At 32.2% G+C, this 22300-nt stretch overlaps 1 non-coding gene across 1 annotated transcript; it reads left to right on the top strand.

Annotated features, from left to right (window-relative positions):
- Window positions 1–15409: 15409 nt before the first annotated feature.
- Window positions 15410–15481, top strand: TRNAN-GUU (transfer RNA asparagine (anticodon GUU)). Its single transcript has one exon. It is a non-coding gene; the product is annotated as a tRNA-Asn (tRNA).
- Window positions 15482–22300: the final 6819 nt, after the last annotated feature.

Below are 22300 nucleotides of genomic sequence, written 5' to 3'. Positions count from 1 at the left end.
AATAAAACTATTCCAATTATAATACTCATGAAGAAAAAGTCGCAATAAATGCAAAGAAGGGGCATCTTTCACCCAATAACAAAGGGTTTGAATTAAGATTTCCAGATAAATGGGATAGGGTATTCGTACATCTGATACATAATTCAAATGTGGGAATTTGTCCTCTAAAAATGGAAATATTGAATGAATTGATCGTAAATTAAAATGTTTTATGATTCTGCCCTCGAACATACCAATCATAGGAATCGTAAGAAAAATGGAATTTCCACAATGATTGCAAATCCCTCAGATATCATGAAACCCTCATATATCATTTGAGAATACAAATTCTTGTTGTACCCAAAACATTTATTTTGATCAAAATCAGTAGCTGAAATAATCAAATGATTCTGGTGATACATTAAAGTAATTAAATGTTTTACAAATAGTAAACTAGATTTATTGTCATAACCTACATTTTCCAGCAAACTCAATCCATTTAAACCATGATCATGAGCAAATGCATAAATATACTCCCGAAAGATAAGTGGGTATAGCAAATCATGTTGCTGAGATCTATCTAGTTCAAAATATCCTTGAAATTCTTCCATTTGAAATTCAATTTGAACCAGAGATTATGGGTTTATTACGTTATCAAATGATGCATAGTACGATACAGTCAAAACAAGGTATTATAGTACAAAAAAAATAGATACCTCGGAAAAAAGGTAAAACCATCGGCAAACTCTCTATCCTCTCTTTTTTCATCTAAGTGGTTTATGTTCAATCTAAGATAACAAGATTGTTAGAAATCCTTTATTTTTGCAATTCAATCGCTCTTTTGATTTTGGGAAAAAAAAAACAAAAAAAAAACCTATTTATCAATACACTGCCTTCTTTTACTCATTTATCTCCACCTCATAATGGAGAATACCTAATAGGTAGGACTCATAAAAAATGGATAATCCCTCATGGAAAAACCTTTCTCATGTCAAGCACTAATATATTTTTAGTGTCTAATTATTCGGATAATCATTCAAAAATTAAGACCAAAAGCTCGTTACTCTTTGTTTCCCTATAATTTAATTGGGGCCACAGTTGGGCTCTGTCCGACTTGAAATTGATTTTCCAATTTCTTTTTTTCTGCCACACTACGAATTCAAACAATACAAACAAGGTTTTGGACATATCCAGAAACAATGAAATATTCTCAAAATTCTCCATTGATACTACATGCTACTTTTTCCATTCATTCCTTTCAGGATCAGTCGCGGTCTTACAAACTCTACTGGTGGTATGGATGAATCTATTGCTTCATGCAAATGTGTAAAAGATGCTAGCCGCACTTAAAAGCCGAATACTTCACCATTGAGTCAGCAACTCGAATAAAAGAATTAGAATGTGTAGATACAATCAGAATCCCAATAAAATAAATAAAGAGGTTGAATTGCACAGCATAATCACAACATTAAATTTGAAACGGCAAAACAAATTGTATCATACAAAAACAAAAACTTCTTGTATTACAGAAAATCCAATGAACCCATTCCTTGAATGAAATCAAATCTATGGCATGGAGAAAAATAGATCCATTTATCCACAATCAAATTATATTTATTCGATGCACTGTTGTCAATATGAGTATTTGAGAAAAGAATACAATGGAGAACTAGGAAAAAATAAAATATTGTAAATTTAAATAAAAAAAAAGGACTTCTGTTGGATTGGCACTACATAGCTAATTGATATATAGACTAATAAGGGATGTAGACGTAAGGAAAAAGTAATAAAGAAAAAAAAAAGAAGAAGAAGTAGAAAAAAGCTTGAATTTAGTCAATCAATCAATATAACTAAAAGAAAAAAGCTTAACTACCCCCATCATCATTAATGGTAATACCCAAAATCAAAAGTAGGAATGACAAATTAAAAGAGAATAGCAGAGAAAATACTATAAAAAGCTCTCTATGAGTGATCTCCACCTTCTTTATTTATATATTTCTTATATATTTCAGTTTGATATATTTCATTAATTTTTCATTAATTGACTGTCGTTTGGTGATTAAGGGTAAGTTCCATAAAAACTGCCACTTTCTTTGAAATATCATGAACAGTTCCTGTAGGCTAAGTGCCTTTTTCAAGGAAATATAGAATAGCAGGAACATTCAAATAGGTTTGATTCTTTATCGGGTGATAAAAACCCACTTTGCGGAGATCTTTTCTGGATCGAACATCAATTGCAATGATTCGATAAATGGCTCATTGGGATAGATGAACAATAACCCCCCCTAGAAACGTATAAGAAGTTTTCTCCTTCTATGGCTCAAGAAAATTGGAAATTATATCTATGTATAGAATGATAAGGTCAAATATATCCATAAAATCATAAAATCAACTAGACTATGATTTAAATACTTATTCTTTCCCCCACCAAAAAAAATTATTCTTATTTGCACTTTGCACCCTCATAACTCAGGTTGGATAACTCTTAAATAACTTAAGGAAACCTTTTAAGCATTTCATTTATTGAGTGGTCTCTAACGCCCCTTTTGTCTGTCTCTTTTAGAATCTCTTTTGATTCTGTATTCTGATCTAGTTGTGGAGACAATCGAAAACGGTATTTCCTTGTTCCAGGATCCTTTATCTTTGCCTTGAATCATTGGGTTTAGACATTACTTCGATGATTTTGAATCGTTTCAAAATGGCAGCAACATACCCTTTTTTATGATTTCTTTCCATCAAAGAATCATATGACTAAATGATTCTTGTGTAATACACTTTTGATTTGATCGAAAAAATTTTACCAATTCCAAAAAATTTGACTTTTGAATTTGAAACTTGCTTGAATTGGATCCTTTTGATTTATATATGGAAAATATATTTACAAATACATTTACGAAATTGTCCCAATTTATTGATTAATACTAACCCTAGATTCTTGCCTCCAAGAAATGAATCAATACTTTTTACTCGAGCTCCATCATGTACGATTTACATTACCCAAAAAAAAAAAAAATGAAAGTTCTATTGAAACAGAAGAAACGATGTCGAGTCAAGAGCATTTTCATTCCTCTATAATTCCTGTATAATAATAAATGGCAGATGTAAGAATCCATAACGGACCGTGTCCTTCAAGTCGCACGTTGCTTTCTACCACATTGTTTTAAACGAAGTTTTACTATAACATTCGTTTAGTTTGTAACCAGTATGTAATTGATTCAATTATGGAATCATGAATAGTCATTGGTTCGGTCGATACATAGTAATCTATAATTTTTCTTTCTATATGAAATATGAATGGCTATATTCTAACAAAGTCTCAGAACGAATTCAATTTAATCCCCAACACCCAATACATATATTTATTTTAACATATATTTTATTTCATTTTTTATTTATTTAATATAATAAAATATAAATACCATGAATACCACGAATAAAATAAAAATTTCTTTTTGAATCTGCACCTTCAAGTAACTTGATACTGATAGGATAAATGTACCAATTTCACACTTCTTCGAGTATTACGAACCCATAAGAAATCATCATAAAGATTTAAGTAATTGAAAAATTTTCGAACTCGAGAACATTATTTGAATAACATTTTAAAGTAAGGACCATATTTTAGCATCCATATTGTATGAAAGTATGATTTATTCTATTTTCTTTTGATTTGGGAATTGAAGGATTTTTGATTGGGGGAGTTCAAATTAAAGAAGGACTTTTGATTTGGGAATTGAAGGATTTTTTATTGGGGGAGTTCAAATCAAAGAAGGTTTTTGGGGTCTATCTTACCTACTTTTATTCATTTTCCCTTCTATCAATAACTCAACTTATTAATAACTCAATCAAAATAATATAATTATCTTCAATAACAAAAATAACAAAATATTTGTTATGCTTAATATATTTAGTTTGATATGGATCTGTCTTAATTCTACCCTTTATTCAAATGGCTTTTTGGTCACCAAATTACTAGAGGCCTACACTTTTTTGAATCCAATCGTAGATGTTATGTTAGTAATACCCGTGTTATTTTTTCTCTTAGCTTTTGTTTGGCAGCTGCTGTAAGTTTTCGATGAGATCTTTAATAATGTCCTAGCCAAATTCATGATTGATTTGAAAAAAAAAAATTCTAACATAACGCTTAATAAGATTAGATAGGTTTTAGAGTATGAACTCTCGATTCTAATATTGAAATTTTTGTACAGCCGTGAGAAATTTGGATCAACCCATTTCCTTGTTATGATCTTTTTTCCATTGAAAGGCCTTATTGGAGTACTCACAATGTCAAATTGTGGGTATGAAAAAAAAAAAATTGGTAATGAAAAACTCCACTTATCCACTTATATTTTAAATATTACAAATGCATTTTTTGAAAATTTTCTATTTCTAAAAAAAAACCTTTATTTCTTGATGTCAAAATACAAAATAAAAAGAGTAGGGTATGCAGTCTAAAATAAAATAGCAAATCTATTATCTTTTTACCTAAAAAATAATTTTGGAGATTGTATAATGCTTACTCTCAAACTATTTGTTTACACAGTAGTAATATTCTCTGTTTCACTCTTTATCTTTGAATTCCTATCTAACGACCCAGGATGTAATCCTGGATGTGAAGAATTAAAAAAAGAAAAAAAGGAAATAAGGTTTTTCTTCCTTGATTTTAAAACGTTCTTAGCTTAGTAGAATTTTATCTATTCCACACTGAACTCATGAGAAATTTGAAAGAAAAGAACAAGATATCGGTGAAAATGGAAAGAGAGGGATTCGACACTTTCATCCACTCAGCCATCTCTCCCCCAATTGAAAGGAGGTAATTACTATGTTGCATCACAAAAATAAGGCTTGAAAAAAGCCCTTATTTTTTTTAGTGTTTTTTATTATTTTATTATATATTATATATATATATACAATAGTTTATATAATAGATACGGAATGATGATGATATAGAATCAAATTCCATTTAGACCATTTAGATAAAATAAAAGCATTTGTATTATATAATTAGATTGTATAAAATGTACATAAAACGTATACATATATGTTATTTATAATTCTATAATCATATAACATATATGTATAAAGAAAAGACTTGAAAGAGATATCAACAATCCAATATATAAACCCAATATAAATGAAATAAATATAAAAAATCCAATATAAATCAAATCTAAAATCCAATATAAATCAAATCTAAAAATGGAATCTATATTTGTTAATATGTTTAACATAGTTTTTTTAGATTTTTTGAATAGATTTACATAATTAATATATGTTTAGTAGATATATTCTGTATTTTATGTAATATATAAATAGAAAAAAATAATATATAAATAGAAAAAAGAAATAGAAAAAAGGCAAAATAAAAATAATGAGAAAAAAATAATATTTATTAATAATAATAAATATATAAAACCTCTTTGAGTTCGCCCGAAATGGCCCTTTCTTTCCACGGCTTCACTTGGTAGTACGTAGCAGGCCGGGCCTCTTTTGTTTTGTTCAATCGTAATAAGATAAAATGAATTATTTAATTTGAAACCAAAACAAAAAGGCTTGTTATTGAAACACAAAAGTCATAAAAAGACCTATTTTGATATAGAATCAAAGTGAGATTTCTTATCTTCGTTATTTATTTTATCTTTTTTGTTTAATGATATTTTACTGAAATAAAAAATAAATAATAATATGTATATAATAAAAAACGGAACTATGGATTCGTGCACAATGCATTTTTTTCTGATCCTATCTTTTGATTGCGCCCGAGTTTCTTGTTCGACAAAAAGTCCTTTTGTATACAATAATCAAATTTGAGTAGGTATAGTTTAGTGGTAAAAGTGCGATTCGTTCAATTAACCACCGAATAGTTAAGGGGTCTCTTGGTTTGATTAATATTCCATTTGGAGCAAAAACTTTATGTCTTAAAAGGATTAAATCCTTTACCTTTCAATGAAAAATTCGAGGAAGAGTATACATTCTCGTGATTTGTATCCAATAATCAATTAGAAATTGAAAATTTTGATTATAAAATTACGAAACATAATTTGTTTTTTAATTAGATCAATTGATATTTCCAATTGAATAAGTATGAGTAAAGGATCCATGGATAAAGACAGAAAGTGTATTTCTAATCGTAACTAAATCTTCAATTTTTCTTTTTTGTATAGGGACAATTGAAACAAAATAACTAATTAAACACTGACTTTGGTTTACTAGAGACATCAAAAAATTGTTTTAGCTCGGTGGAAACAAATCCTTTTCCTAAGGATTCTTTCAAATAGAAATAGAGAATGAAGTAACTAGAAAGATTGTTATAATCCCCTCTTTTCTACAAGGATCATCTAAAAAGCGGGTCATTTTGAATGCATTGAGACTGAAAAGCTGACATAGATGTTATGGGTCGAATTTTTTTTAATTTCATTGATATCTGAAAATTTATTTATCTTTCATAAAGGAGCCGAATGAAACCAAATTTTCATGTTTGGTTTTGAATTGGAGACGTTAACAGTGATGAATCAATGTTGACTATAACCCCTAGCCTTTCAAGCTAACGATGCGGTTTCGATTCCCTGCTACCTGCTTATGCTTACTTTCTCTTATCTCCATCGAATATTTTTCAATATTTCTTTTTTATAGTCAAAACTTATAAATCTATATATCTAATATATATTTATATATTTTGATATTTATCAAAATATCAAATTTCTAATAAGTATGTCAAGCAAAAGCAACTGGATTGAGGAGCTAGATGGGGAAGAAGCTGGATATGATGAGCTGAGAGGGAAAAGGTTCTTCAAGACCTAAGGAATGCATTCTTGGCAAGAGGCATTTTCTTTCTGATTTTGTGGTGTCTTTCTATAAATGACAGAGTTATAGTACTGTAAATATTGAAAAATATATCAGATTTTTGTTTTTGGGTTCATACCAAACTACATGATGAGTCACTAGGAAAACAAATATATGTAATCTGCATTCTTTGTTGGAACAACTTATAGCTTATTGCAGCATATATAGGATTATGTGAATACTTTTTGTTACTATGCCTTATACAAATTACATTTTCAAATCCTATTTGATTTTCATTTGCTTTTGACTTACCATCCAATAAGATTGAAAAAACTAATTTATTATTATGGAAAAAACCATAAAAATAGTGCATCTACACGAACTTTAGCCCAAAAATCATGTGGCAGAGCAATTGAAATAACCAAATGCAGGGATATTGTCCACATTCTATTTAAAATAATAGGTTGCAAGATAACTCTATATCACAAAGTTTAGCCATAATTTAATGCCTAGTAAGCTGGAAATTGCTATCCTTATTCTTTTTAAAGTATATGTACATACATGTAATTTTTATATGATACAAAAATATATATTAGCAGCTCTTGACATTGGCCTTTCACTACCTTGCTATCACCTACCTAAAGGATCATGCTATAAGAAAACACACTGGATACAAGGTCATTGTAGTTTTATGTTTATTATGATAAAGTGAACTTGACGATCAATGTTAATTCTAGATGGCTATGAATATATTGCAAAAAAAAATATTAGTGGAATAAATAATGCTTAGTATAAGTTAGCTCGGACAGACATAAGTTATCTCAGACATTAGGCAGACATAAGTTAGCTCGGACATCAAACATAAGTTAGCTTAGTTGCCAAACTAGTCAACTCGTTTTCTGATTTGCGTTTGACTTTTCTTTTTGGGTTTTCCTTTATTTGCGGGACAAATAAGTTTAGGAAAGTTTTTATTTTATTATTTTGTTTGTAAATTAATTAATTCCTAATTGAAAATAAGGGAATTAATTAATTAGATTAGGAAAAGGAAAGATTCGATCAAGCTAGAACTCTTCATTGTGTGGCTGGTTTTTCCTAGGGTTTTTAGGGTTTATTTTGTATCTTTCAAAGCCTATTTAAAGGCTTATTTTTCAATAAGAATAAAAATTTCATTTGATTAAAAAAATACTTGTGACATTAATTATCTCTTTGTTCTTTGAGAACACCTAAAACACCATTAGAGAATTGGTTGTTTTATCTTGACTTATCAATAGGATCTCCATCCCCTATTATGGCGTCTACATTATACCAAGGTTTCTAACCACAGGTTGGTTAGGGTTTGAGGTCAATTCAATTAGAACTTAAACTTAATTAAGATCTAGGCTAATATAATACGGGTTTAGGAGAAGGTCGTCCTAGGTTCGTATCATTTAGGGCTAGACCAACTGCTTGAGGAGTACTCATCCATAAACTAGTTACAGGTACAAATAACATAAAGAAATGTAACCAACGTGTATTGGAAAAAGCAACCCCAAAGATTTAGGACCAAAAGCAGTTAGTCGTGACTATTGAATAAGTTTGTTCAGCTTAAGTTGGGTTAAAAGCCCGGAATGTATTTGCACCATCACCATCTTCAAATAAAGTAGCACCATGAATAGCGCATAGCAGAGTAACACCCAATACCCCAGCAACCCCCATCATATGAAATGAGTTCAATGTCCAATTATGAATCCCTTGGAAAAAAAAGATGAATCGAAATATAGACACTACACCAAATCTTGGTGCAAAGAACCAATGAGACTAACCTAGCGGATAAATGAGAAATACAGAAACAAAAATCGCAATTGGACCGGAGAATGTGATTGCATTATAAGGTTGTAATTGAACAGATCGAGCAAGTTCAAATTGACGTAACATTAAACCTAATGGTCCAAAAGCACCATGAAGAGCAACAAAAGTCCACAGACCACCTAATTGACACCAACATGTAAAATCTTCTTATGCTTCAGGGCCCTATAGTAACAACAAAGAGTGTGCTAAACTATTAGCAGGAGTAGAAATTGCGGCGGTTACGAAGTTGCAGCCTTCGAAGTAAGAACTTGCTAATCCATGGGTATACCATGAAATTACAAAGTTGTACTTGTAAACCAACCCCCTAAGGTGAAATAGGCACAAAGAAAGAGCAATAGACCAAACCAACCTACAAAAACAAAACGGTCCCTCCGTGACCAGTCACCCATAATATCAAATAAATCATTTTCATCTTTGGTAAATTTACCAAGGGCTATTGTCATAGTGATCCTCCTATTCAACTACTTCAACCTTTTTTGAGCACCTTGTAGCATTTTCAAAACATTGGGGATTCTATTATTTATGTATGATTTGATTTCTCATCTACGACCCCTTCTTTTGAAAAGGTTTCGAATATAAAAAAATTTATTGGTTTCTAACTCGACCTAGTAAAGTAAAATCCCTGAACTTAATTTGGCTATCCTTTCCTATTCTTAATAACCACTTGAACCATGAATTGTCTTATGACTCATCAATCAGATAGATGCATTTTTTATTTGATTTGAAAAGAACTATTCAAGAAACAAGTGATCCATTTTCTTGCTACTGATAGATCCCCAGATATATTCCTCCCGTTCCATATACTAATCTTATTTTTGAGTCCCATTGGGAAAATTAATAAAAATAAGAATTTGTATGTCTTAAACTACTACAATATCATATATTTTATTACTTTCTATTTTAGTCTTTCATTTTCTTTTAATAAAATTCCTGTTCTATTTATTTTATTCTATTATTTATCTTTGATGAAATTAATAGGGTATTGAATTTAATAATAGGAGATTATAGATAAAAGTTTCTTTCTTGCATCATTTTCCATTTGATTATTGGAATAAAAATATTGTTTGTATCCATATGGATGGAAATATTTGTTACATGAAACCATGATCTGATAGATATCTATCTAAGTATCTAAAATAGATACTTATAACTTATGAAATATATATAATAAAATAGAAAGTGATCTTGTCTTGTGTGCTGGAATCAAAGAAATGTATTTTAAACGCCTTTTATGTATGTTGTGCTTGGAATAAATCTTTTAATATCATAATAGTGGATATAGTTATGATTCAATGGGTTAGGTCCACTTACTTTTTTTTTTTTGTTGATTTCTAATTGATTTTATTGGAATAATAGACTAAAGTAATAGGAATATTTGGAGATTCAAGTAGACAACTTAGCATTATTCATTATAAACTTAGCATTATAATATTTATAACAATATAATAAACATAATAACAAATGTTCAACTTTATAACTATAATTACTAGAAATTACTACACTTCATTAGTATTTAATAGAATTTCAATATAAAAATTACTTATATTACAATTACATTTTATGGTTTGTTACTTTTTTATTACAAATGGCAACAATATCTCTATAAATATGAATACTGCCATTGGATTTTTATGGAAAAACCAAAGCCGCTTATCGGATTTAAGCCGATGACTTACACCTTACCACGACGTTACTCTACCACTGAGTTAAAAGGGCTCGTTTACTCAAACTCCTGAATAAGCCTCTAGTTACGATGAGTCTATTGTATATACTTATTATATGTTATATGTCTGCAGACATATCTTATACCTGTATACATTATAGTCTATCTAATAGATATATCTTAGACGCATAGTGGGTCATTGAGGAATGCTCAATTTGATTTACATAGTGAGTATAGTATATACTAGTAAGTGTACGTAACAAAAGGTTTATTGATATTGGATTTGATACATATCAATGCAAGAATTGGTTTTAACCGGCTGACCTTAATTTCTTTTCACTATTTTCCATTATAATGAAATTCATTTGATTGATACATGTACCTACCAATTCAACATAGCTCCGAAATATTTTATCGAAGCAATTGTTGATAAAGAGATTCGACCTATCCTCTTAACCAAAAAAAAGAAATTTAGAGAAAAAAATTCAAAAAATTCAATAACTTATCATTTTTTTATTTGAGTTTCCTATCTTAGTTTGAGGTAGAGATATGCCTGCCTAATCTTAACAATGAGTCAATCGATGAATGAAAGCGTAAGAATCGGGTTTAGTCCCTTTTTTGGTAGAACAACTACTCGCTGAAAAGTGTTATCCTTTGTATTGAGTCATACCATTCCCATTCTATTATATTGTATATTGACAATTTCAAAAAACTATTCATACTATGAGCATAGTATGATGGCGCTCGAGCAAGTATGCCCCCATCGTCTAGTGGTTCAGGACATCTCCCATTCATGGAGGCAGTGGGGATTCGACTTCCCATGGGGGTAGGTACTATAAAAGGAAGTTGATCAATAGATGAGTTCTTCTAATCTTCATAAATAACAGATTTAGATGATATAAATTTATATGTTAAAAGATCATATCTATAGTGTTTTTAAAAATTCTCTGTTTACTTTTGTAATGAGGTGGCTTCCAAATTCTTTTGTTTTACATAGTGAATTAATAGGTTTTTTTCCTTTTCATATGAATTGCATTTCTTTAAATGGTTATTTTAAGCTATAGAGCACTGATTGACTCTATTTCACCACCTTTGTGGTACTAAGCTAGACCATTTAATCGGAGATAAATCATATTGATCATGACCTTTTCACCGATTTTTCCATTGATTCATTCCCAAATTTCGAAGAGAATAATGTCTTCATTTGAAATGAAATAGTTTTTGTGTTCCACCAAAATAATTCTTTATTTCATACTCAAGAAAAAAAGCTATTCCATTATATTGAAAAACGGATCTTAACTTATATATGTTAAGGGCTAAGGCTTATGATAATTTTTAAAATACGTATACTTGTGACACGTAAGATAAGTAAAAAAAGGGTTTGTGCGCTTTTATTACTAATAGTAGAAAGGGACTTTTTTATAGTCGAAATAAAGTGAATTAGACTTTTATTTTTTCTATAAATTATTTTTTGATTTGTTTCATTATTAGAATTAGAAATATCTTTATCATTGTAAATATATTTATTAAGAATTTTTTTTTTGTTGATTCCTGAAAAATTTGTGCATTAATATTCCGAATATCAATGATACCTAAAAGGATACCTATGTATATCTTTTCAATGAAATTTTTTTTTTATAAAATAATGTGATTTACGGATTAGTCGAGCATTTATTCTTTTTAATACCTGCCCAATATTTTTTGGCAATTCTAATCTTTTATCATTATAACTCATTTTGTTTTTGTTAGAACTCGTTTTGTATTATTTCTTATTGAATCTTTTTCTTTTTTAGTTTCACTTGATTGATATATTTCTAGTTCTCTCAAGCCAAATAATACAATTGGATTTATTTTTTCGAGTTCTTTTACTATTTCTTTTAGAAATAGAATGATTTCACTAAACTGGTTTTTTATGTCTTTTGAAATATTTAGAAATTTTTTTGTTTTTTCTTGTAAAATTATTAGAACTAGAAAATGTTGCTTTTTCCATTTTCTAGTTTTTTTGTTGAGTTCTTTAAAAATAGGTTCAACAACTCAAAGGTGGTTTTAGGGAGAGCTAAAAGGCAGTTCAATTTCCATTCCCCAAATTGTTAAAAAACAGAAATCATTTTTTTATTCTTTCTTCTTCATTATAGCATTTTAAGTTTTGTATAGCTTAGATTTGTGACAAGGTTTCAGACAAAAGGAAATAGGATCTTTATTCGAATATCGTCTATTAGCTAGTGTTTCAGAAATTCTGTTTCTGATAATTGGAAACCATTATAAGTGCATTTAATATGCATTTATCTATTCCAATCCTTTAAATCCTTAGACCATTTGGGAAATTGAAACAGTAGTATACGTATAATATTTTTAACTATTTTCAACAAGGGTAATAGAATATATTTTCTAAAAATAGATTGGGTTATTAACACAAGACCTCTTAGTATTTGAGCAAATATAATATTATCCCATGCTTATGCTATTTCTATACATGCTTTTTCTCATCTTTTGTCTTCTTCTATTTTATCTTTTTCTTTGTTTTTCTTAGTGCCTTTTGGCTTTTCTCTGTATAATCTAAAATTGTTAATTTTGTGTTTTTCCACATTCAATTTTTAAAAAACATATTCATCGGCTTAAAGATATGAAAAGAAAAAAAATATATAATTTTTCGATTCTATCCAAAAAAAAGGGTGAATGTATATTTGCTTGAAAGAGTTTCCAAATAACTGTTTTGCATCTTTGAGCGTGCATAGAACCTTTTATTATGTCTTGATGAAAATTCGGTTGTTGTGAATAACGTATCAAAGCCACTTCCTCTATTTCATCGGGATTATTAGTATCTTTGGTATTAGTATCAATAGTATGTAGGTTATCAGTCAAAATCACTACACGTTTGGATTTTCGTGATTGAATCTCATATTCCATTTCCACCCCCTCTGCGCTTTCTCCCTCCTGTTGTTCCAAATCATTAAGTAATTTGTACGACCATCGAGGAACTTTTTTACTAATTTATTTTCGTTGGATAGGTTTTTTTCTAATTTTTTTATCGTTAGGGTCTTTTATAACTGCATCAAATAGAAATTTATAATTTTTTTTGTTATTTTCTGAATCAATTTTTATTTGTTCTTCTTCGAGAAGTACAGAAAGCTCTTTAAAATTTTAAACTTGATGGTGGTTTTTCAATAAGTTCAAGAAATATAAAATTTTTGCTGTTAATTGTTTTTTACAAATGGATTTTTTATCTGTTCAAATTGTAGGTAATTAAAAATAAGAAGGATACTATGAATCTTATTTATCCAAAAACCCTCTATGTTAATATTATTTTTTTTATTTCTGGAAGTTTCATTTAGGATTGTAGTTGAAAAAAAATTTGTGATTTGTCCCCAATAGGGGCCATTCATAAAAGGATCATATATTTTAGGTAAGTATTCATTTTGAGGATTATCATTACAAAATCTAGTCTCTTTTTCGAGTATATCCCAAACAAAAAATATCCTATCTAAAGTTTTATCTAGAGCTTTGACTCTATTTATAAATTTTTTGTTTAGGTCTTTTCTTTTTTGTTCATTGCTATAAGTCCAATTATTTTATAATTCAGCAGAAGAGGGTTTATCTGTTGTAAACAGAGACATCTTTCGTTGTATCATTTCCAAAAAAGTTGACAAACTGGGTGGGTATGTAAAAGATATTCTTTCTTTTCCATCACTTTGACATATATAAAAAAAAATATTTTCAAATTGATTTTTTTTTTTTATATACCAAAATGGCCTATTCCATTGTTTATAGTAAAAAAGAATATTAACGAGAGGTTTTTCAGCCCAAAGTAGATCTTTTTTTTTTCCTGTAAATATTTCTAACTTTGAATTTTCTTGATTTTCATCCACATCCATGTAATAAGTTTCATAAATGGGTCTATGTTTATAGCGTATCTCATATCTCTTGTGTTGCATCAATTTTGTCCGAATCCTCCTTTTCTTCCCAAAAAAGGGAAGGAGAAGGATCTTCTTCAGTGGATTTCTCTTGTTCCTATTTAGTCCCCCTCGTTTATGAAGTTGTTTCTATTTCTACATTTGCTTCTTCCTCACTTTCCCCTCTTTCTTTCATTTTTGAGGTTTCTTTCAGTTTCTTAGTAACAATGGGTGGTGGTATTATGCCTAAATAGTAGACACAGGTAATAAATAAGAGAATACTAAAGATTTAAACCATAGAAATTTTCAATTCTAACACAAGGTACATATTAGATCTAATAAGTACATTAGATCTAATAGAATTATTTTGCTGTATCCGGACTAATACCAACCCAACCCATTTCATGAATAAAATGTGACCAATTAACAACCAACAAAACTACTTGTTACAAATAACATCTTGTTGTTGCATTGAAACATATAGATGTTGACTAATATGACTAACATTGAACTTGGTAAAATGAAATGATTGAATAATTGAAAAATGAGATTATTCAGGAATACACATTGAATGCTAAGATTACGCATTGAATTTTTGTTAGTAGATCCATTATCAAAAAAAGTGTTTGTTATTGTTCCATAAGAAATGAAACAAAAGATACAGTAGAGCTAGGATAGTTATTGTATGAGGTCTACCCAATGCTAGATGCAGAGGCATATAATAAATCAATATGAACATCATGAGCTATCCCGTAATAAAATCAATTGTTGCTGATCTTTCTTCTCGATTCCTTCTTCTCCTTCTTCCATAATGCGAGCTTAGAGAAGGAAAAGATAAGACGACCCTATGGAGAATGTGGTCAGAAATCCATAATCGAGTCCGACCACAACGACCATATTGATTATCTTCATGCATAAGGATACTATATTATGTAGTATAAAAGATTTAAAAATCATCACAAACCTCCATTTTTTCTTTTCTATTGCAATTTATTGTTTATTATATGAAGATTTTTAAACTTTCCATATATATATAGCAATAGAAAGAGATAGACTAGAAACGACATCTCTTATCTCAATGACACCAAAGGGATATTAAATGAATGGAATTGGGATATGGATGGAACAAGGCATGGAATGGAGCCATTACGAAGAAGTTCTAGGAGTTACAAAGGAAGCTTCGAGCTTATATTGGTCATAGGTTGAGAATGGGAATTGAACTATATCATATCTAATCTCCTATTGTTCCTCAGTAGCTCAGTGGTAGAGTAGTCGGCTGTTTACTGACTGGTCGTAGGTTCAAATCCTACTTAGGGAGATTTGATTCATTCCGAATTAAAGAATTCAGAAGGAAAGGGTTCGCTTTGACCGTTAAGAGTAGGTAACTCATTCTCTGTGTCTTTATTTCTATTGCATTCTATCTCATCATATCACATTCTATTATGCGATATTTGAGAATCACCATCAATACCTCGGCGTAGGTCTGAGATAATCCTTTGTTCCATAGTCTGGGGCTATTTACAACTATCCAATTAAGAATTTTCAGATGTACTAGCAAATGCATCAAAGATGCAGTCATCGATTTGCTTGGGAGGCCATAATTACCGCAAGCAAATATATTAATGGCAAGGAACATATTTTTGCTATGCTACTAATACTTGTACTTTCTTAGGTATTCTGCCCCATACTGGTTGAGGAAGAATTACGAGCCATAAAACAAAACAAAAAATGTTTGATTCAGGCTTGGGGCCGGGCATATTATATTTAATTTATCCACCATTAATGATAAATAAAAAGGAAGAGTAAGGCCGTTCCATTTCTACAAAAGACCCATGCCCAAATTCCATTGCTTGGGGTTCACAATCTCGATCATGTTTTTCCCACCCCCAAAGGGAAAGGACCTTCCCTTTTTCGCTAGTTGTGGGCCAGGAAGGATACAAACCCCCGATACTGTTGTTCATAGCCACATGCTCTAATCTTCTAAGCTATAGGCCCCAGCCCATCTCCACTGGATCTGTTCCTGGGAGTACCCTAAAAAAATGAACCTTTCCTTTCCCTAGTCGTTTCAGGTTAAGAATATATGAAAGAACCTCTCTCTCTATATAAGAACGGTGTGTTTGGAGGTGTGAAGTGGGAGAGAAGGGATTTAATCATTGGGGTTTTGAATAAGATGACCTTTTCATTTTTCATTTTTTTTTTCATATTGAAAAAATAAAATAATAAGAATGAGAGGTGTTAAGCTTTTTATCATCCTAACATCAAGCTATTTTTTCGTAGGACTTCCCCTACAATATGTCACCACAGTAGAGTTTAACCACCAAATTCGGGATGGATTGGTGTGGTTCCTCTATGCCTAGGTGATGTGATTCCGCCCGAGCCCGCTCCACCGATAACCCTCTGGGGTGCTGACTCGACACGGGTGAAGACGAGGCCAATCACAAGAGCTCAAATTAAGAGATTTAAGGGCAACCTGGGAGTATTTTATACAGAGGGTAATCAATCTCAACAGAGCTTGTCCATACTTGAAGATACAAAGCCTATTCGAAGCATCTAAGTGGTGGAAGCCGATACGGACCCAGGTGACGATTTTGGTACATTTTTGGAGTCCGGGAAGCATGAAATGGTTCCAATGCTTTATGAGTTCAATACATATGCCTAAGAGGTCATGGAATCAAGTTAAATCAGCCTCAAATGCAATCAAAAAGGGCTTGTACGGACAACATTAACAAGTTGGCCGAATTTGCTGTATTGCTTGCTGGCTTTACTGTATTTTACTGTATTAGCCTTTTCTTATTTTTCCAAGCATGGGCAACGTGTGGACTTCATATCCAGCTTATTTGGCATCCTAAAAAGCATCTAGAAGCTGATTTGAAGCTCAGAGGGGTCAAAGATTGATCAAATTCAACTTGATAAAAAAGCTAGCATTTTTAGTTTCCTAATTTGTTTTTACTTTTTATTTTAGGAAACTACAATTACTTTTTGGCTTTTATTTATTTATTTTCTGTACAAATAACTTTAGGAAGGTTTTTATTTTATTCTTTCCATTGTAAATTAATTAATTGCTAATTTAATATAAAGGAATTAATCAATCAAACTTATATTATGAAAGGAAGTATAGTTTCGGCCAACTAGGTTTCTTTATGTGTGGTGGCCGGTTTTCTTTATGTTCTAGGGTTTTATTTCATGGATTTGTAACCTATTTAAAGGCTTAGTTATCAATAAGAATAAAATTTTGATTTAATTAAGAAAATACTTGTGAGATTAATTATCTCTTTGTTCTTTGTGAACACCTAAAACACCATTAGAGAATTGGTTGTTTTAGCTTGACTTATCAATAGGTTTTCCGTCCCCTATTGCGGCGTCTACATTATACCAAGGTTTCTAACCATAGGTTGGTTAGGGGTTGAGGTCCATTCCATTAGAACTTGAACTTAATTAAAGATCCGGGCTAATATAATACGGGTTTAGGAGCAGGTCGTCCTAGGTTCGTATCACTAGGACACCAGAGTATCGAACCATGAAGGAAGAAATGCATGAGAGAAAAGCATATTGGCTAGTGATTGTGAGGCACCAACTATTGACTGGAGGGGACACCAAAGGCCTCTGCTCTTCCATCCCTTGGATAGATAGAGAGGGAGGGCAAAGCTTTCGGTTTTTTCATGTTGTCAAAGAGTTAAACAATGGTTTTTTGGTTTTGTCAAAGCATTGAGCAATGAAAATATGTAGCGAGTGCCTGATCGATGATTTGGTCATGTAGCAGCAAGGCTCAAGTCTACCAGTCTATTAGGATGCCTCAGCTGCATACATCACTGCACTTCCACTTGACACCTATCATAATGATAAACGACTCGTCTCATCGTGATCTTCTTTTGAATTTTCAAAACTTCGGTCACTTCACCCCCTCAGGGGCGAAAAACCCATCGCTATCTTAGCTGTGCTACCGGAAGCTCTAGGGAAGTCAAAAGAGGAGAGCACTCATCTGGGGGTGGGCTTACTACTTAGATGCTTTTAGCAGTTATCCACTCTGCACTTGGCTACCTTGTGTTTACGGTGGGCACAATAACTAGTACACCAGAGGTACATCCTTCCCCGGTCCGCTCGTACTAGGGAAGGATCCTCCCAATGCTCTAATTCCCACACCAGATATAGATCGAATTGTCTCATGACATTTTGAACCCAGCTCACGTACCATTTTCATGGGCGAACAACCCAACCCATGGAACATACTACAGCCCCAGGTGGCGAAAAGCCGACATCGAAGTGCCAAACCTTCCCGTCGATGTGAGCTCTTGGGGAAAATCAGCCTGTTATCCCTAGAGTAACTTTTATCTGTTGAACAACGATCCTTCCACTCAACACTGTTGGATCACTAAGGCCGACTTTCATCCCTACTTGATGGGTGGGTCTTGCAGTTAAGCTCCCTTCCCCTTTTGCACTCGAGGGCCAATCTCCGTCTGGCCCGAGAAACCTTTAAATGCCCCTGTTACCTTTTAGGAGGCCTATGCCCCATAGAAACTGTCTACCTGAGACTGTTCCTTGGCCCATAGGTCCTGACACAAGGTTTGAATTCTAGCTCTTCTAGAGTGGTATCTCACTGATGGCTCAGGCCCCTTTAGAAAGAGGCCTTCTTCGCCCTCCACCTAAGCTGCGCAGGAAAGGCCCAAAGCCAATCCCAGGGAACAGTGAAGCTTTATAGGGTATTTCTATCTAGGCACAGGTAGTCTGCATCTTCATAGACATGTCTATTTCACCGAGCCTCTCTTTAAGACAGTGCCCAGATCATTACGTCTTTCGTGTGGGTTGAAACTTACCCAACAAAGTATTTCACTACCTTAAGATCATTATAGTTACAACCCCTGTTCACCAGGGCTTCGGTCGCCAGCTCCCATGTCATCAAGTCACCAACTTCCTCAACCTTTCGGCACTACGCAGGCGTCAGCCTCCATACATGGTATTATGACTTTACGAAGAACTGTGTTTTTGGAAAACAGTCACCCGGGCCTGGTCATTGTGACCCCCTTTATGAGGAGCCACCCCTTCTCTTGAAGTTATGAGGCTATTTATGAGTTCCTTAGAGAGAGTTGTCTTGCACCCCTAGGTATTCTCTAACTGCTCACCTATGTCAGTTTCAGGTGCAGGTACCCTTTTGTATGGCATGGGTTACTTCAGCGCCGTAGTGCCTGGTACTCAAACATTGGCTCAGGGCATTTTCTCTACCCCTTCTGACCTTGAAAAAGCAGGGGCACCTTACATCCTTGAATCGATAACATCTTTTGGCTAACCTAGCCTCCTCTGTTCTTCGGGACCAATAAGGGGTAGTATAAAATATTCACATCTTGTCCATCGACTATGCTTTTCGGCTAGATCTTAGGCCTTGACTCACCGGATATGAACCTAGGACAACCTGCACCTAAACTAGTACTATATAAGCCCGGATCTAATTATGTTCAAGTTATAATTGTCACCTTAACCCCTAACCAACCTGTGATTAGAAACCTTGGTATAATGAAAACACCACAATAGGTGATGGATATACTATTGATAAGTCAAACTAAAACACTTATTCGCTAATGGTGTTTTAGATGTTCAAAGAGAACAAAGAGAATTCAATCTCGCAAATAAATTATGAATATTACTAAAGGTGTGTTCTTCCTAAAAAATAAGCCCTTAAATAGGCTAAGAGAAAACAAAATAAAACCCTAAAAACTAAAGGGAATATAGGCGATGCTTGTTGTTTCCTAATATGACCGAATTTTCTCTCTCCTTTCCTAATCTAATTTTGATTAATTAATTCCTTTATTTTGAATTCGGAATTAATTAATTTAAAAAGAAATAATAAAAATAATAACTTTCCTAAACTTATTTATCCAGCAAATACATAAATAAAACCAAAAAGTAATGGTAATTTCCTAAAACAAAAAGTAGAAATCAAATTAGGAAACTAAAATACTGTCTTTTTAACTAAGTTGACTTTGAAAAATGTTTGACCAATTTAAGCTCCAAATCAGCTTCCATATGCCTTTTAGGATGCCAAATAGGATTTCTATGGAGTCCCACACGTTGCCTTGCTTAGAGGAAAAAGACAAATCGAACTCAGCAAAATACAGTAAAGCAGTGGGTAATATAGCAAAACCAGCCAATTTGTCATGCCATGCATAAAGCCCCTTTTTAGTTGCCTTTGAAGCTACCTTGACCTGATTCCATGACCTCTTAGACATATTTATTGAACCCATGAAGCATTGGAACCATTTTATGCTGTCGGGACTCCATAAATGCACCAAAACTGCTACCTAGATCCGTATCGGCTTCCACCACTTGTATGCTCAAAATAGGCCTTGTATCTTTGGGTATGGACAAGCCCTTTTGAGAATGAATTATCCCTTGGATAAAGGCAGCAATGTTGTCCTTAAACCTCTTACCTAAGCCCTCATAATCTGATACGAACCTAAGACAACCTGCTCCTAAACCCGTATTATATTAGGCCGGATCTTAATTAAGTTCAAGTTCTAATCGAATTGACCTCAACCCCTAACCAACCTGTGGTTAGAAACCTTGGTATAATGTAGACGCCACAATAGGGGATGGAAAACCTATTCATAAGTCAAGCTAAAACAACCAATTCTCTAATGGTGTTTTAGGTGTTCTCAAATAACAAAGAGATAATTAATCTCACAAGTATTTTCTCAATCAAATCCAAGTTTTTTCTTATTGATAACTAAGCCTTTAAATAGGCTACAAAGCCATGAAATAAAACCCTAGAATATAAAGAAAACCAGCCACCACACATAAAGAAACCTAGTTGGCTGAAACTATACTTCCTTTCCTAATCTAAGTTCGATTAATTAATTCCTTTATATTAAATTAGGAATTAATTAATTTACAATGGAAAGAATAAAATAAACACCTTCCTAAAGTTATTTTTCCAGAAAATAAATAAATAAAAGCAAAAACATAATGGTAGTTTCCTAAAACAAAAAGTAAAAACAAATTAGGAAACTAAAAAGGCTAGCCTTTTGATCAAGTTGACTTTGATCAATCTTTGACCTCGTTGAAACCCAAATCAGCTTCTAGATGCTTTGTAGGATGCCAAATAAGCTGAATATGAAGTCTCACACGTTGCCCATGCTTGGAAAAATAAGAAAAGGCTAATACAATAAAATACAGTAAAGCCAGCAAGCAATACAGCAAATTCGGCCAAGATCATCACCTGCAGCAAAAGGAGTTAAATCAGCAACATTAAATGCAGCACTCATGTTATACTCACCCGGTAAATCAAGCTTGTAGGCATTCTTGTTATTCGACTCCAAAACTTGAAAAGGTCCATCCATAGGCGGCATGAGCTTTGACTTTCTTTTATTAGGAAACCTTTCCTTTCGTAAGTGCAACAAAACCAATTCTCCTGGGTCAAACACTATTACAACAAAATCTAGAAATACATGCTCATTATGGTAAAAATTACACTTTTTCAAGTTAGCAAACAATATTTCCCAATTTTTCAAATTGCCACTAATTAAAGCTCTCAACAATGCAGATAAAGTTCTATTCAATAAAGACATCTTTAAATAAGTGTCCTTAAAATTCATGGTCAGCAATGATTTCTTATTCATAATTACTTTATTAACATCACCAAAACTAAGATAAAAATTAATATTTTTCCTTTCTTGTCTTCCTTTTCCTTTCTCACTCACTGCCATCTCACCTTCCTCACTCTCGGCTTTTGCACCAAATTTCTCACTCTTGGTTTTATTAAAATTTTTCCACACAACCTGAGTATTAGAAGACTTACCTTGGACAGCAAGCTCACCTTTTCCCTCTTGATTGGAGGGTAGTCCACTTGGAATTTCATTTGGGAAGACATCTCCAAATTCCTTCAAAAGATAAATCATTGAACTTGGCAATTCAAGTTCTTCAAAGCTAGTTTGATCATTAAAATAATTTTCTTTATAAATAATGACCAGCAAAGGTTTTTTACACTCAATAACCTTATTAATATCCCCTAAACTCAAATAAAAGTTGCTGCTTGACCTTTCTTTTATTTCTTTTCCTTTTCCCCCCTTGGATTGGCGCAAACCTTCGGATTTTTCTTCCTTCTCCAAGCTCTCAGGTTTGCCACTTTCTTTCCCCTCTCTTTTGGTTT

This window comes from Ziziphus jujuba, chromosome 11, assembly GCF_031755915.1.
Source record: "Ziziphus jujuba cultivar Dongzao chromosome 11, ASM3175591v1".
Taxonomy (NCBI): Eukaryota; Viridiplantae; Streptophyta; class Magnoliopsida; order Rosales; family Rhamnaceae; genus Ziziphus; species Ziziphus jujuba.
This window is presented reverse-complemented; position numbering and strand designations above follow the sequence as displayed.